This window comes from Lissotriton vulgaris, chromosome 11 (assembly GCF_964263255.1).
Source record: "Lissotriton vulgaris chromosome 11, aLisVul1.2, whole genome shotgun sequence".
NCBI lineage: Eukaryota > Metazoa > Chordata > Amphibia > Caudata > Salamandridae > Lissotriton > Lissotriton vulgaris.
The window spans coordinates 1,073,290,075-1,073,303,601 of NC_141699.1; the positions used below are offsets into that span (position 1 = coordinate 1,073,290,075).

The following is a 13,527-nucleotide window of genomic DNA, read 5'->3' on the forward strand; positions in this document are numbered from 1 at the left end:
ATGCTTTCCACTGTAAGTTGGTTGGCGAGGAGAGTTCCGGGGTGCACAATTGCATGGTCCCATATGATCCCACGAAAGGTGTGGCGGGGGGCTATTTCTATTCCTGCTTTGAATCAGTCGGTTAGAAAGCTCAATAACAAAGTGAGTAGGTTGTTCCGTTCCAGGACATTGCATTCTATTCCGCATGGCTGTATTAATGATGACAGTATGCATTTGGGGGATGGTGTGCATTTGTCTCGGGTGGGGAATGAGTTACTCATAGGAGACTTCTTAGCATGGTTGAAAACGTTAAAACATGACCTTTAGGTAGGAGCTTTGTGGGGGGTCCAGATAGCCGGTCAACTATCCGGCCTGTGGCGGTAAGGTCATGATCGGTGAGCAGTAATTGGAAGATCCCTATGAGTGGGCGTCACCCAACACGGATGGGAGCGCTCGGGAGAGGTGGCCTTTGGCCCCTCAACGGGGAGGCGGTCCCTTCTAAGGATGGGTCGCCGAAAGAAAAGGAAAGGCGGTCAAGGCCCCTTCCTGTGTAGGAGGGGTTACAGCCCCCTCCTGGGGAATTTCCCGGGGCCAGTGACGTCTGCGACGGCAGATGTGGTAAGTTGTGTGGGTTTGGGGGGAGGTCTACGCTACCTTCTAGATAACTCACACGAGTCCTCGAACGACCTTTAAGTGGCGTCGAGTTTATTGGGGCCCCCGTCAAGTCAAGGGAAATTGGTAGTTGCACTTGAGGTACGCCTCAGTGCTGTCGCCCCTCCCAAGTGGGGGGGGTATTTCTGGTTAGGGATCTTGACACCGGTTACGACCTTGCCGTTGGCCCTTAAACGTTAGGATGTACAATTTCAAAATTTCAAGAAAATGTTTTGTAGGTTGTTAGTTCGGCTAGGAGAACCTCTGTATTAGAGAATCTGTTAAGGTTAGCCAAACATCGCAATGTGGTAATGAAATTGTACATTAATATGAAACTGTTTAATGTTTTAATTTTTTGTTTTAATAAATACGGCCGGGGAGGGTCACTCCCTCCCTCTTCCAAAAACTTCAAGAACTGTTTCCGGTTTCCCTCCTTTGGGGATTGTGTTGAGAGGGGGTGGCGGGTATCTCAGCCATATGGAAAGGGGCGACCACTCGGTCCCCCCGAACGTATGGCAGAGTACCTCGATCCCCCCGGGAAGCCATTTTGGGCGGGAGGCGCGTCTCGGCTGGTATGCCCGAAGCGGCGTAGCCGGGGCGCGCTTTTTCCCGCCCTAGAGTGGGCTGGCCTAGACACTGACGCGGCTGGCCACGCCCTCGGGGCAGGCAGGGGCGGGTTTACGCCCGCCCTGAAGACGGATAAAAAGGGACGCAAGACCAGAAGGCATCCTCTTGTTCCTGTGCTCTGAAGCTGCACCTCCTCGCTGCACGTGAGCTCGAGACGGAACGAAGAGCCAATTTTGACCCACCCACCAGCCCCTGAAGACAGCGAGTGGTTTTAAATAAAGTTTGATTGATAATTCTGATTTTCGTTTACAGGTTGCGGTATTATCGTGAAGATTTTGAGTATGCAATAAAGAATGATCGTTTTGTGTTATGTTTTGCAAATAAAGTAATTCTGCTTTAGTGTTCATCAGTAGGCATGCTTTGAATAAAGTTGTTGTTGCTACTGTCTGTTATATTTAGTCTTTAGTTATTTAGTTATCATTGTCGTATTTATTTTGGTCGGGCGGTAAGGTCATGATCGGTGAGCAGTAATTGGAAGATCCCTATGAGTGGGCGTCACCCAACACGGATGGGAGCGCTCGGGAGAGGTGGCCTTTGGCCCCTCAACGGGGAGGCGGTCCCTTCTAAGGATGGGTCGCCGAAAGAAAAGGAAAGGCGGTCAAGGCCCCTTCCTGTGTAGGAGGGGTTACAGCCCCCTCCTGGGGAATTTCCCGGGGCCAGTGACGTCTGCGACGGCAGATGTGGTAAGTTGTGTGGGTTTGGGGGGAGGTCTACGCTACCTTCTAGATAACTCACACGAGTCCTCGAACGACCTTTAAGTGGCGTCGAGTTTATTGGGGCCCCCGTCAAGTCAAGGGAAATTGGTAGTTGCACTTGAGGTACGCCTCAGTGCTGTCGCCCCTCCCAAGTGGGGGGGGTATTTCTGGTTAGGGATCTTGACACCGGTTACGACCTTGCCGTTGGCCCTTAAACGTTAGGATGTACAATTTCAAAATTTCAAGAAAATGTTTTGTAGGTTGTTAGTTCGGCTAGGAGAACCTCTGTATTAGAGAATCTGTTAAGGTTAGCCAAACATCGCAATGTGGTAATGAAATTGTACATTAATATGAAACTGTTTAATGTTTTAATTTTTTGTTTTAATAAATACGGCCGGGGAGGGTCACTCCCTCCCTCTTCCAAAAACTTCAAGAACTGTTTCCGGTTTCCCTCCTTTGGGGATTGTGTTGAGAGGGGGTGGCGGGTATCTCAGCCATATGAGTTTTGCCACGATCTTACAATAGCAATTCATCCGATAAATGCGTTAATAATTAGTGACATTTTGAAATGTATTTATTTATTTGCCTGAATACTTAAAACCATTGCAATGCTACAAGCATTACAAAAAAAATTCTCTAATTCATAAAATAATGTTAATAAATCTAAAATAACTTTGGGATGTTAGACCCCATATGCCGTGTTGTCTATCACCTAATTTATAAAACTATGTTGATAAAACTAAAACACATACTAGATTTAAACAGTGAATGCATTAATATCTATGTTAAATCTAAGGATTTCATCATGGAGGTTAAAGTTCATGAAAAGGACCAAGCTGCAGTCTAACTGGATATCTCCTCCTTCGAAGCAGGCTTTCACTGCCTGTCTGCATGTTCACTTCTGTCTTTCATGCAGGACCGGTTTTAATTATGATCTTCGTTCTTTGGCTAAACCCTTGCAGATGCACAGTAAGTATAGTACTTCTTCTTTGGCTTTATCGCACAATCTACACAGTGTTGTTGTATCTGACCATTTCCATGGTGGAAGGTGTTGCATTGCTGGTAGCATACCTAGTCTCAGATGCAGGAATGTCTCCTTCACTGCTCTTGAAAAACCTATACCAAGGCACGTTTGTGGTGAGTATCCTGAATAGGTCTGAATGACAAACCAGCCATCGGCCCTCTCCTTTAGTTCCGCTTTGTCTTCCCAAATGCGTTAATTTGACAAAATAACTTTTAGTGTTTCAATGCAGCACATAACAAATATTAGTTGAATTTGAACTTCAATGCATCCAAGAGTATCATTTGAATGTGGAGGTACAAAAATCTTGTACATGTGTAATTCATAGTAATAATTAGAATTAAAATGCAAGTTCATCGTACATTCTCTTTCCCTCTCAAAAGGGCTATTGCGGTGTGCTAGGTGCCAAAATACCTCATATCATGAAATATTTCTAGCCATAAAGTGCAATTGTTAAATACTCTTGTTATATAGGTGTTTTCAAAATACGAATAACATATAATGGCAAGTGCCAAAGGATACTGCTATTTTTTGCTAATTGATAAAATACCCAAGTGGGAAAATATTATCCTGATTATATTACCAATAAGTTGATCCTAACTTAAGTAATTCATGGATGTAAAATAGATAATAACACCTAGTTACTGCATTGTCAGTTTTATGCAACTAAAATAAACTAAAGAAAAAAGGTAGCGAGAAAAAAACACTCAGAAAAAGTGTGTTGAGCATTGGAGCAGGCTACCCCAGACAAGTATACAATTCATCAACAACAATGAAACTGTTTGGTTCCGTAGTATCTAACTCCAAAATAAAGTGGGTGTCCTGTCTAAGTAATTCTTTTTCCCTATCTCCTCCTCTTTTTCATGCGGCACATATGCTGAACAGCTGTATGTCAACTCAGTTGGGTCACTATGATGTACTTTTTTAAAATGGCGTGCTACTGGATAAGTACTGGTTCTTTGTTCACAATAGCTCTAAGGTGTTGTAATATGCTTTGATGAACTGGAAGCGTAGTGCTTCCCACATATTGTTTGATGCAGGGACATTCTAATACACATATAGAAAAGGAGGTTCTGCATGTTAAGTATCCTTTTATTTGGATGGTTTTCTCAAAGTGGGTCAAAAGGTTTGTACTGTATTTACCATTCTTGCATGGTTTGCACTTAGTGCATTTTAAGAAACCTTCTTTGCATGTTAGCCATGTACAACTGGGTGGTAGAGGTTCCAAATCACCTTTTACCAGATGGTCTCTTCTGGACTTTGCTTTCTTGATGTTATTTGAGGGCGATTCATTACCATAGGGTTATTTTTAATAAGATGCCAATGCTTGTATAAACCTTTGCGCACTTTCTGGTGTTCTGTATTATAGGTAGCAATGAATCTATGTGGTAGTGATTCCGGATCTTGCATCTTACTTTGAGAGGGGGTAAACACAACTGTTTGTCTTGTCTGAGCTTGTGCTCTACTGTATGCTACCCGTAGGGTCTCATCCGAGTATCCCCTCAGTTCATAGCGACTGGCCATCTATTTCTGAATAATCTCTTAGTCTGTATCAGTACTTCAGACCCTTCTCGCTCTATACAATTCTCCATAAGGGATACAATTAACAGGTGTAGTGGGGTGGAAGCTTTTTGCATGCACTATAGAATTGCCTGCTGTAGGTTTACCATATAAAGTAGTTTCCAACTCATCATTTCCCACTATATATTTTGAAGTTTGTCTTTATATTTCTTAAAAAGTTAATCATATTTAATTGTACATTTTATTTATTTCATAGAAGTTTAATTGTATTTTTATATGTTTTTTACTTTATTTAGATTATGTTTTAAATTTAAATTGTGTGTGCATAATTGTATTGCTTCTGTTTATATATATGAACATTTATATTGTATTGCCTCATTTATTGATTTTGATTTCTAATTTTACAATTAATTTTATTATGTTTAAAATATTTTAACATTGTTATAATTTATACATTTTAATATCTTATGAAAGAAATCCTTACATTTTATAAATTAATATTTAAAGATCATTCAAGTGTTTTTAAATCCACTTCAATATTCAATTAACTTTTGAAAATATTTTTATCTCGATTTTTATAAGAATTTGTTTAATAATGTATATATTAGTAGAACATTGCATATTTAAATTGGTTGTTATTTTTTCAATATGTATTGGTATGAAAGTAAAATATTTTAAAAAATGTATAATTTTCAGTCTCAATGTAATAGTTGTAAAGTTTTTGGAAATATTTGTTTATTATTTTGGTTTTAAATAGTAAATACTATGATTATTATAGGTTTAAGTTTATGTCATATGGTTTATAATAGGTCATCCATTTGTTTTAATTTACAATAGCTTCTCCAAAATGGTTTAGATTTGAGTGGCTATAGTGAATTAGACCCTTCTAAAGTACAAAACCTTCGATAAAATGGTTATATTAGATATTAACTTTGAGCCCTTTAATGTCTACTATATCCCCAAAGTGGTTTAGATTGACATGGGCATAGTAAAACAGACCCCTTCATTGTCAACAAATTCCCCAAAGTGTTTTCAGATTGGAGCGGGAATAGTAACTTTGACCTCTTCAGTGTCTTTCACATTCCCAAAAGTGGTTTATATTGGAGTGTGAATAGTAAATCTGACCCCTCAGTGTCCAACACCTTCCCCAACATGATCTAGATGGGAGTGGGAATAGTAAGTTTGACCCTTTCAGAGTGCAACACATTACCCAGAGTGGTTTAGATTGGAGTGGTAAAAGCAAATCTGAGCCCTTCAGTGGCCAAAGTCCCTTCAGTGACCAACACCTTCCTAAAAATAGTTTGAATTGGATTGGGAATAAGAAGTTTTTTGATTTTAGTGGGAATAGTAAATCTTACAACTTCAGTAGCCAATACATCCCCCCAAGTGGTTTAGATTTGAGTGGGAATAGTAAAGGTGACCTCTTTATTGTTCAATACCCTCCCCGCCTCACGAGAAATGCGCATGCGCGGTCAGCCGCGCATGCGCATTAGTATCCAAAATGGCGGCGCGGTTACCAGAGGGAGACCCGGAGACGCAGCCGACAAGGTAAGTGGTGTTTATTCTTTTTAAAAACATTATTTAAGTATTTAGGGAGGGCGGCAGGGAGGCGGGTAGTATTTAGTGAGGGCGGAAGGGAGGCGGGTGGCGCGTAGTGGGGCTACGCGAAGTGCGTGGGTGGACGTAGTTTCTGTCCCACTTCGCGTAGCTTTGCATAGCTGCACTATGCCTACTACGCCCAGGGTTAGTTTTATTTCAGTCTCGGTCCGGGTGCTTTCTGCATTAGTGTGCGAGCGAGGCTTAATTGACAGCAGGAACTCCATAGAAATGGTATTGAAGGGAAGTGTGCATGTCGAGCTGGACTGATGCCTTTCTATTACCAGACCATCATGAGCACTTGAAGCATCTCCTATTCTTAAGGGGTGCTGGATTCACCTGCTGCTGCGAAACCCAGTGCTGGCTAACGTATACAGCAAGGAAGCAGCTTCTAGTTTTGCTTAGGAAACACACACAAGTCAGCGGGGTGCTGGGAGATTCACACAGGACATGACCAATCAATGTATGGCTTTATTTTTAAATCATGCAGTTATTGCCTATTTTTATGTCCCTAGTTCTCTTCTCTTTTTCAATACCAGTGCCAGTAGCGGCGTTTCATATGCGGGAGTGGAAGAGAGAAGTAGTGTCTTGCTGCTTATCAATCTGCTTCAGAGCATGAGGTGGACTTGGGGCAGAGGCCTTGCTAAGGGGCACTCCAGACCTGCTTTGTTTATTCGGGCCCACCGACATTTGAAGATACCAAGCTAGGAATTATAAAGAATGGTCCATAAAACAATAAAAGTGTCTGCTAAAACAGCCACACTCCTGTCGTTTTCACTTTTTGAGGTCGGTAGTGTTATGTCTACAATTCTCCTTCCTTCAACCACAGTAACTCAAGAAAACAAGACTCATCCAGAGAGAACTTCCAACAGTGGCTTCATTCATACTTATTGGAAATTACTTGAATGAAATTGTAGTCCACCTGGTAATGGGATTATCACAAAAGCAATGATGTGCAGCATGTGAAGTATAGCTTAATATCAATATATACATGCTGCACTGGTCTGCAATGTTTAATTAACTACTGGACTGTGGGACTCAGAATTGTACAATCTCCCTTCCCAAACTCTTAGGGCCTTGTTACAAATTTGGCTGTCCTACCGTGGTGCCGCCAAGGCGACATCCGCTGTAGGACCACCAAAGCCATTGTGCGCCTGTCCATAGAGAATAGGAGTTTGATTCTGATCTGGCATGCGGTGCTGCAGTCGCCTGACAATGACTGCTGTTAGGCTCATAGAAGAGCCTAACATGACGAAACTTCTGTCAGAGCGCTGACTGCACCTTCCTGCATGGTATGGCATACATACCACACCCTGCAGGAACTGGGAGTGCAAATCCAGGAGGGCACTACTCGAACCCCTCCCCATATGCCCCCCAGGCCCAGGAGCAGCAGGTTGACTCTCCACCACCCTTTTCATGGCAGGCTCACTGAACATGGCAGTGGAAAGCCAACTTGTAATTTGCTAGGCGGTGCCTCTGTGGCACCTCCAGCATATTACAGCTCCCTGACAGCTGAGAAACCTGCACAGGATCCTTGGTGGATGCCTTGGCCCTGTGGCAGTCTGACTGCCACACTCTCAATACTGCAGACAGGTCCTTGGTGAGGCGTTGGTCAGACCGCCACTGCGAATATGGCGGTCCTAGCAACTGCCATGCTCTTAATAAGTCCCTCAGACTGTAGTTGAACTTTTGCAATTGTCAGACGGTAAATAGAGTTAGACAGCTTATCCAAATTAAGAAATTAAAGCCCACTAAGGTTTGAAGTCTCTCTTCTATTAAGTTGAGGATCAATTTCTCTAACTGTGAAGTCCTTGACAGTTTGAGCTGTGGCCTGCCCAATTAATTGTTTAATGCTAATGCTGACTGTATTTATAATTAAGATTCCCGGTTTTCTGGTATTTTTTTAACATTTCCGTCCGTATTTATCCATATTTATTTTTGGGCCATCTTATTGATATTTATCCATATATATTTTGTGTTTCAAGAAAAAATGTAGCTGTAAAATGGTATATTTCTGCGTTAATATAACTTTGACGTGCACTCAAACATGGATGCCTGTCATGTTTTAGAAAACTAAGCAGCCATGTATAACAAAATACTACACTCACAGGTACATATTAGCATCATACTACATATATATGTTAACATATGCTTGTAGTTAAGGAAATCACATCCTGTATTTTAACCCTCCTGCTCAGCTGTTGCCTTGAATTCATGAAAGACAGCATGGAGAGCTTCTCACAAAAAACACAATTTTCAGTATTTTTCCGCTTTTAAAAATTAATACAGACAGGAAACACAATGTTTTCTGTCTGTATTTATCTGTAAAAATCAGTAAAAACGAAAAACCGGAAGCCTTATTTATAATCAATCAACACCAAAGTAAGTTTGTCTGTAGATCTAGAGATGGCTGCTGCTCATGAGGTCTACATTCAGGCTAGAAATTGTGAACATCTAAGATACAAGGCTATGGCAGCATAAATTTATGTTAATCCACTGCCTTGGCTTTAGGTTGATCACTTTTATGATGATTCAATTACATCTTAATCTCCCCTCTCGGGCACTGACGCAGTGCATTTTTAGGAATTGTATTTGTTAATGCTTTGCTGTGACACTCATTCCTCCTTTTCAAAGGGCTTACATTTAAAAGTGGGGTTCATTGAGGATGTTGTGGTTCCTAACTGCTACTTATTTGTTGTGGTTTGCAGTGCTATGCTGTCCTTCATTCATCTTTGGTGTGACAACAGTACCCACCCCCAACAACACAACCACACCCAGAAAGACATGCTGAGGGAGGATATGTATAATTCATGATAACTTCTTCCAGAGGACAAATGACAGTTGCACAAGGGCCCAGGTTTTTTTAGGGAGCTGCACACTTCAATTGTAGTTCTATGTTTCTACTTAAATAGGGAGTAGGCTATTTTCTTTGATTGCAATATCACTCCTGGCACTCTTGCTGCACCTCTAGAGCAACTGACAATCATTTCCATATTCGAATATTGAACAGTTCAGAGAGTTATGCCCTCCCTCGCTGCTGCAATAGGTTTGTAATCTGCAGGTCACATTCTCAAACTTTGTCTGACTCAGGGCCATATGTATCAAGCCACTTTTCATTCGCAAATGCTGCGAATCACAAAAAATGTTTGCCAATGAAAATTCGCTATTTCCAATGTATGAAGCAAAAAAGTCTCGCAAAATGAGAAATTGCAAAAAATGCGATTCCTTATTTTGCGAGCATCAACATTCTGCAAATTTCCTAGTGATTTATCAGTTTGCGATTTATCAGTTTGCGAAATTCGCAAACAGGAAATCGCAATACATGAAATTGCCATGGAATGTATGAAAAAATCGCAAATTGTAAAAATCCGGAAATTCCCAATTTACAGAATCGTAATTTCCACCAAGTAGGTGCAGGTGGTAACCAGGTGCAAATTATTTAAGGTGTACCAGAATGCAACAGACTTTTTTCCACAATGGCTGGGCTGTACATGATAGCCAGGAGGATACGACTCAGAGCTGCTGCACAGAGGAGGAGATGCCAGGAGAGGATATTCCGTGCGCGCATTACCATCTACCAGCCCCAGAGGAGGACATCTACACACACTACAGACTGGATGAAGAGAGTATCCATGATTTAATTGAGGAACTCAAACCCTTCCTTGAACACGCCACACACAGGACACAATCCATACCCACTCACATCCAGGTCCTGTGCTCACTAAACCTCTTGGCATCAGGTAGTTTCCAGGGGGTGATAGCCTCAGCAGGAGGGGTGTCCCAAAGTGCACTGTTGCGCTTTTTCCACACGTTCCTTGATGCCATGGTACAGAGGATGCAACACCACATTCACTTCCCAAGCACGCTACAGTCACTAGACCAGACCAAGCAGGACTTCTACCAAATAGCCAAATTCCTCCACGTCATAGGATGCATAGATGGGACACATGTTGCATTATCCCCACCCTCCCAGAATGAGTATGTGTACAGGAATCGCAAATGCTACCATTCACTGAACATACAGGTGCTGTGTGATGCCAAACACATCATCACAGACATTGTCGCTAAATACCCAGGCAGCACTCATGATGCTTTCATCTTCCGACACAGTGGGATATACAGTAGACTCACAAGTGGGGAGTTTGGCGAGGGATATCTACTATGTAAATGCATTTGAACAGAGGCCACATTTGTTCAGACTAGCATGTGCAGTACAGTGACTAACCATATCCATCCCACCCCACAGGTGACAGTGCATATGCTGTTCGGGATTTCATACTGACGCCCTACCTGAATCCTGCCAACGCTGGGGAGCGGCGATACAACAGAGCACACATAGCAACCAGAGGCACCATTGAACGCACATTTGGGATACTGAAGAGCAGATTCAGAGGCTTACACAAGAGCGGAGGTGCACTACAATACAGCCCCAGACCTGTTGCAAGATAGTGGTAGCATGTGCCATGCTGCACAACATCGCCACCAGGAAAGGCACACCAGTGGAGGTAGGTCAATCGGATTCCTCAGACGTGGAGGGGCCTGACCCAGGACGTATGCCAGCCGGTGTAGCTGGTGCAGCTGCTGGGTGCCAGAGGCGAGATGAGATTGCACACAACTATTTCTAGGTAAGAAAATATGACACAATGCCAGATCTCATGTGTTCAACTGTGTTTAATTCCTTAATTGCAGGATCAATTATGTCACACAGCCTGAATGCCACCCAATCACATTCCAAATTCCCTGCACATGTTATTGTCACAGTGCAAGTCTGTAAACAGGAGGTAGTGTACAAGTCCAGTGGGTAGCTGCCCCCTTCCAGTGGTCACAAACTTTTCACCTCACAAGCGGCGCTGGTGAGATGTAGCCCCTGTTGGTGGTTGCACAGTGGCGTCCTCATTAGGCATGGTAGACCGACTGTTTTGGCCACTACGGTGCCTCTCCATGGTGGGTGGGGGGGTGGTGCTGCTCTGCCCTGACAGAGCATCCTCGTCAGTGGAAGTCAGGACTCCTGGCCCAGTAGTGCGAACTGCCCGCAGCTCGTCTACTGCTGCTGTAACCTGTACCAGTGCCCTGGCTACATCCTGGCTACCGTGTGCAACCTCGCGCTGCATGTATATGCTGCGCCTGGAAAGGACATTGGTGGCAGAGGCCAGGCGGTTCACTGCCCGTCCCGTGTGTAGTGGTCCAGGCGCTGCATCTCTCTGCTCCTAGCAGCACGGGCTGCTCTTAGTTCTTCACAGAGTGCCTGCAGGGCACCTGTCATGCCCCTGAAGCCTGGCCTCACTTCTCGCTGTAATGATTTTATGTTTTTTGCTTGCAGGCCATGCACCTGCAACATATGCATCTCCAGGCCGGCAAAGACTGTTTCCTCCCCCGGATCTGCAGCACTGCTGGGTGTGCGAGATCTGCACCTGGCTGTGCCTTGTGCGATTTGGTCAGCACGTGCACAGACTTGTTGCTGGGGCTTTGTTTGCTCAGGGTGCACATTTACATCGCTGTCCTGGGCCTCGTCCTCCAATGTGGGTAGTGGTCTGACTACATGTCTTCTGCGTTGCTTCAGAGGGATGGCCTTGCAATCCTCCTCATGCCCTGCATCTTCAGAACTTTCGGCCAGTGTCCCACTGCCTGTAGGCTGTGTTCCAGATGGCGCTGTGGACGTAAATGCACACATTTATTAACTGTTCTGACTTTCACTTGGCAATTAATAAATGTCACTGTTTGGGGTTACATGTGTCACGTACTTTCCTTTCCTGACGTGCACATGCTATTGGGGACTAGCTGGGTGGAAATGCACCACATCACTGTTCATGTGACTACATCTCCCATGTTGCATTGCTGTGTGTGCTTGTGTACCTGCTCTGGACTACTAATTTGTTCCTGCCCCTAGGTCACTGCTGGGGGGTGTTTGGGGGTGTCAGGGATGTGATGGCATGCTTCTTACCTGGTCCTGGTACCGGTTGCTCGGAGATGTTGAGGTGAGCCACGCCCATGACACTTTCAGGTTGCAGGGTCCCCTCCACCAGTTTTTCCAGCGGTGTAGAGTCAGAGACTGTTGAGGTCCCTCCACCGGTCGTCCTAGACTACTCCAGGGGGTCAGCCAACTTCTCCTTCAAGCGCTGGTGCAGATCATCCCATCGCTTTCGAGTTCAACAACACTCCTGTGTGCCACCCCCATTGCATTAACTTTCTGCTGAATTTCAGCCCAAATGCGCTTCTTGCGAGTCTCCGGCACCCTCAATGATTTTTTGCCAATTAGTAACTCATGGCTGAGCACCATTTCTTGGATTAATACATCCAACTCTGCCTCTGAGAATTTATACTTTCTCTTCCTCTGCCCTTCACCCTGCTGCTGCTTCTGTGTTTCCTGGCTGGCCATGTCTCCAGTGTCTGCCATTCTGTTGAAAACTCCAGAGTTCACTCTCCACCACTCCTTCTCTCTGACTGTGACTCAGCAACTCAGGTGCAGCATGGGTAGTCACACTTCCTGGTTGTGATGTCATCAAGCTGCACTTGAGTTTCCGATTTGCGAAATTCGTAAAATTGTGATTTTTCCATTAAGAAATCGCAGAACTGTGATTTCTTATGGTTAAGGAATCGCTATTGGGAATCTCGCAATTAAATAGCGATTTTTACCGAATCGCTATTTAATTGTGAAATATTACATACATATCAATTTGCGATTCAGATTCTGCGATTTGCAAAAAAATCGCTAATTCAGAATCGCAAATGGGTACCTTGATACATATGGCCCTTAGTCTTTCATATTTCACAAAAAGAAGACAACAAACAATGCTGTCTCTGGGAAAAAATGTTTTATGTAAAAACTGCAGCCATGCAAGGGGAACGAACAATTAAGAAACCTCATTGAATTACCCGAATGGTACAAACACCACGTTCCCACTGATTGAGTAGAACAAGATAGTTTTTGCACGATTTGGAGCCAATGTTGCTTTTGCACCAGTGGTGATGGAGATACATGGAATACTGCCCTGGTGCCATGTAATCTGCCCCCATATATTTTTCTACTAATGTGAAACAAAGTGTCAGCAGGCCCTATATGGTAATGCACATTAATTGCATTATAAATAAATTTTTAGAATCTCACTGCTGCTAATCCTTGTCCATATCAGTGGTGTGAACAGTTGTAGGTGAAGATAGAGGCTGCTGGGTCACGTGTGGTCTGTAGGATCAGAAGCCGGACTCTAGTCTTGGGTTACACACTGGCAAAACAGTAAAATCCAGAGCACATCTCCTTGTATCTAAGTATCTCATAATTCGCAGACAAGACATTTTGCATTAAATTAGAAGTTAGAGGCTGTCAAGCCTGGCAGCCAACAAATTACTAGGAGGGTAGAGCCGAGCCCTGGGTTTGGCTTGACCATAAGAGCCCATGTATGAGACAAGCTATGAAAATATTTGTAATGTAAATTATGAAAC

The 13,527-nt window shown here is 43.6% G+C and overlaps 1 protein-coding gene across 1 annotated transcript in view; it reads right to left on the reverse strand.

The window, feature by feature from the left end:
• LOC147684128 (cytochrome P450 2J2-like) overlaps positions 1-13,527 on the reverse strand; it is a 143,230-nt gene that overhangs the window by 11,291 nt on the left and 118,412 nt on the right. The gene's annotated exons all lie outside the window — the stretch shown is intronic.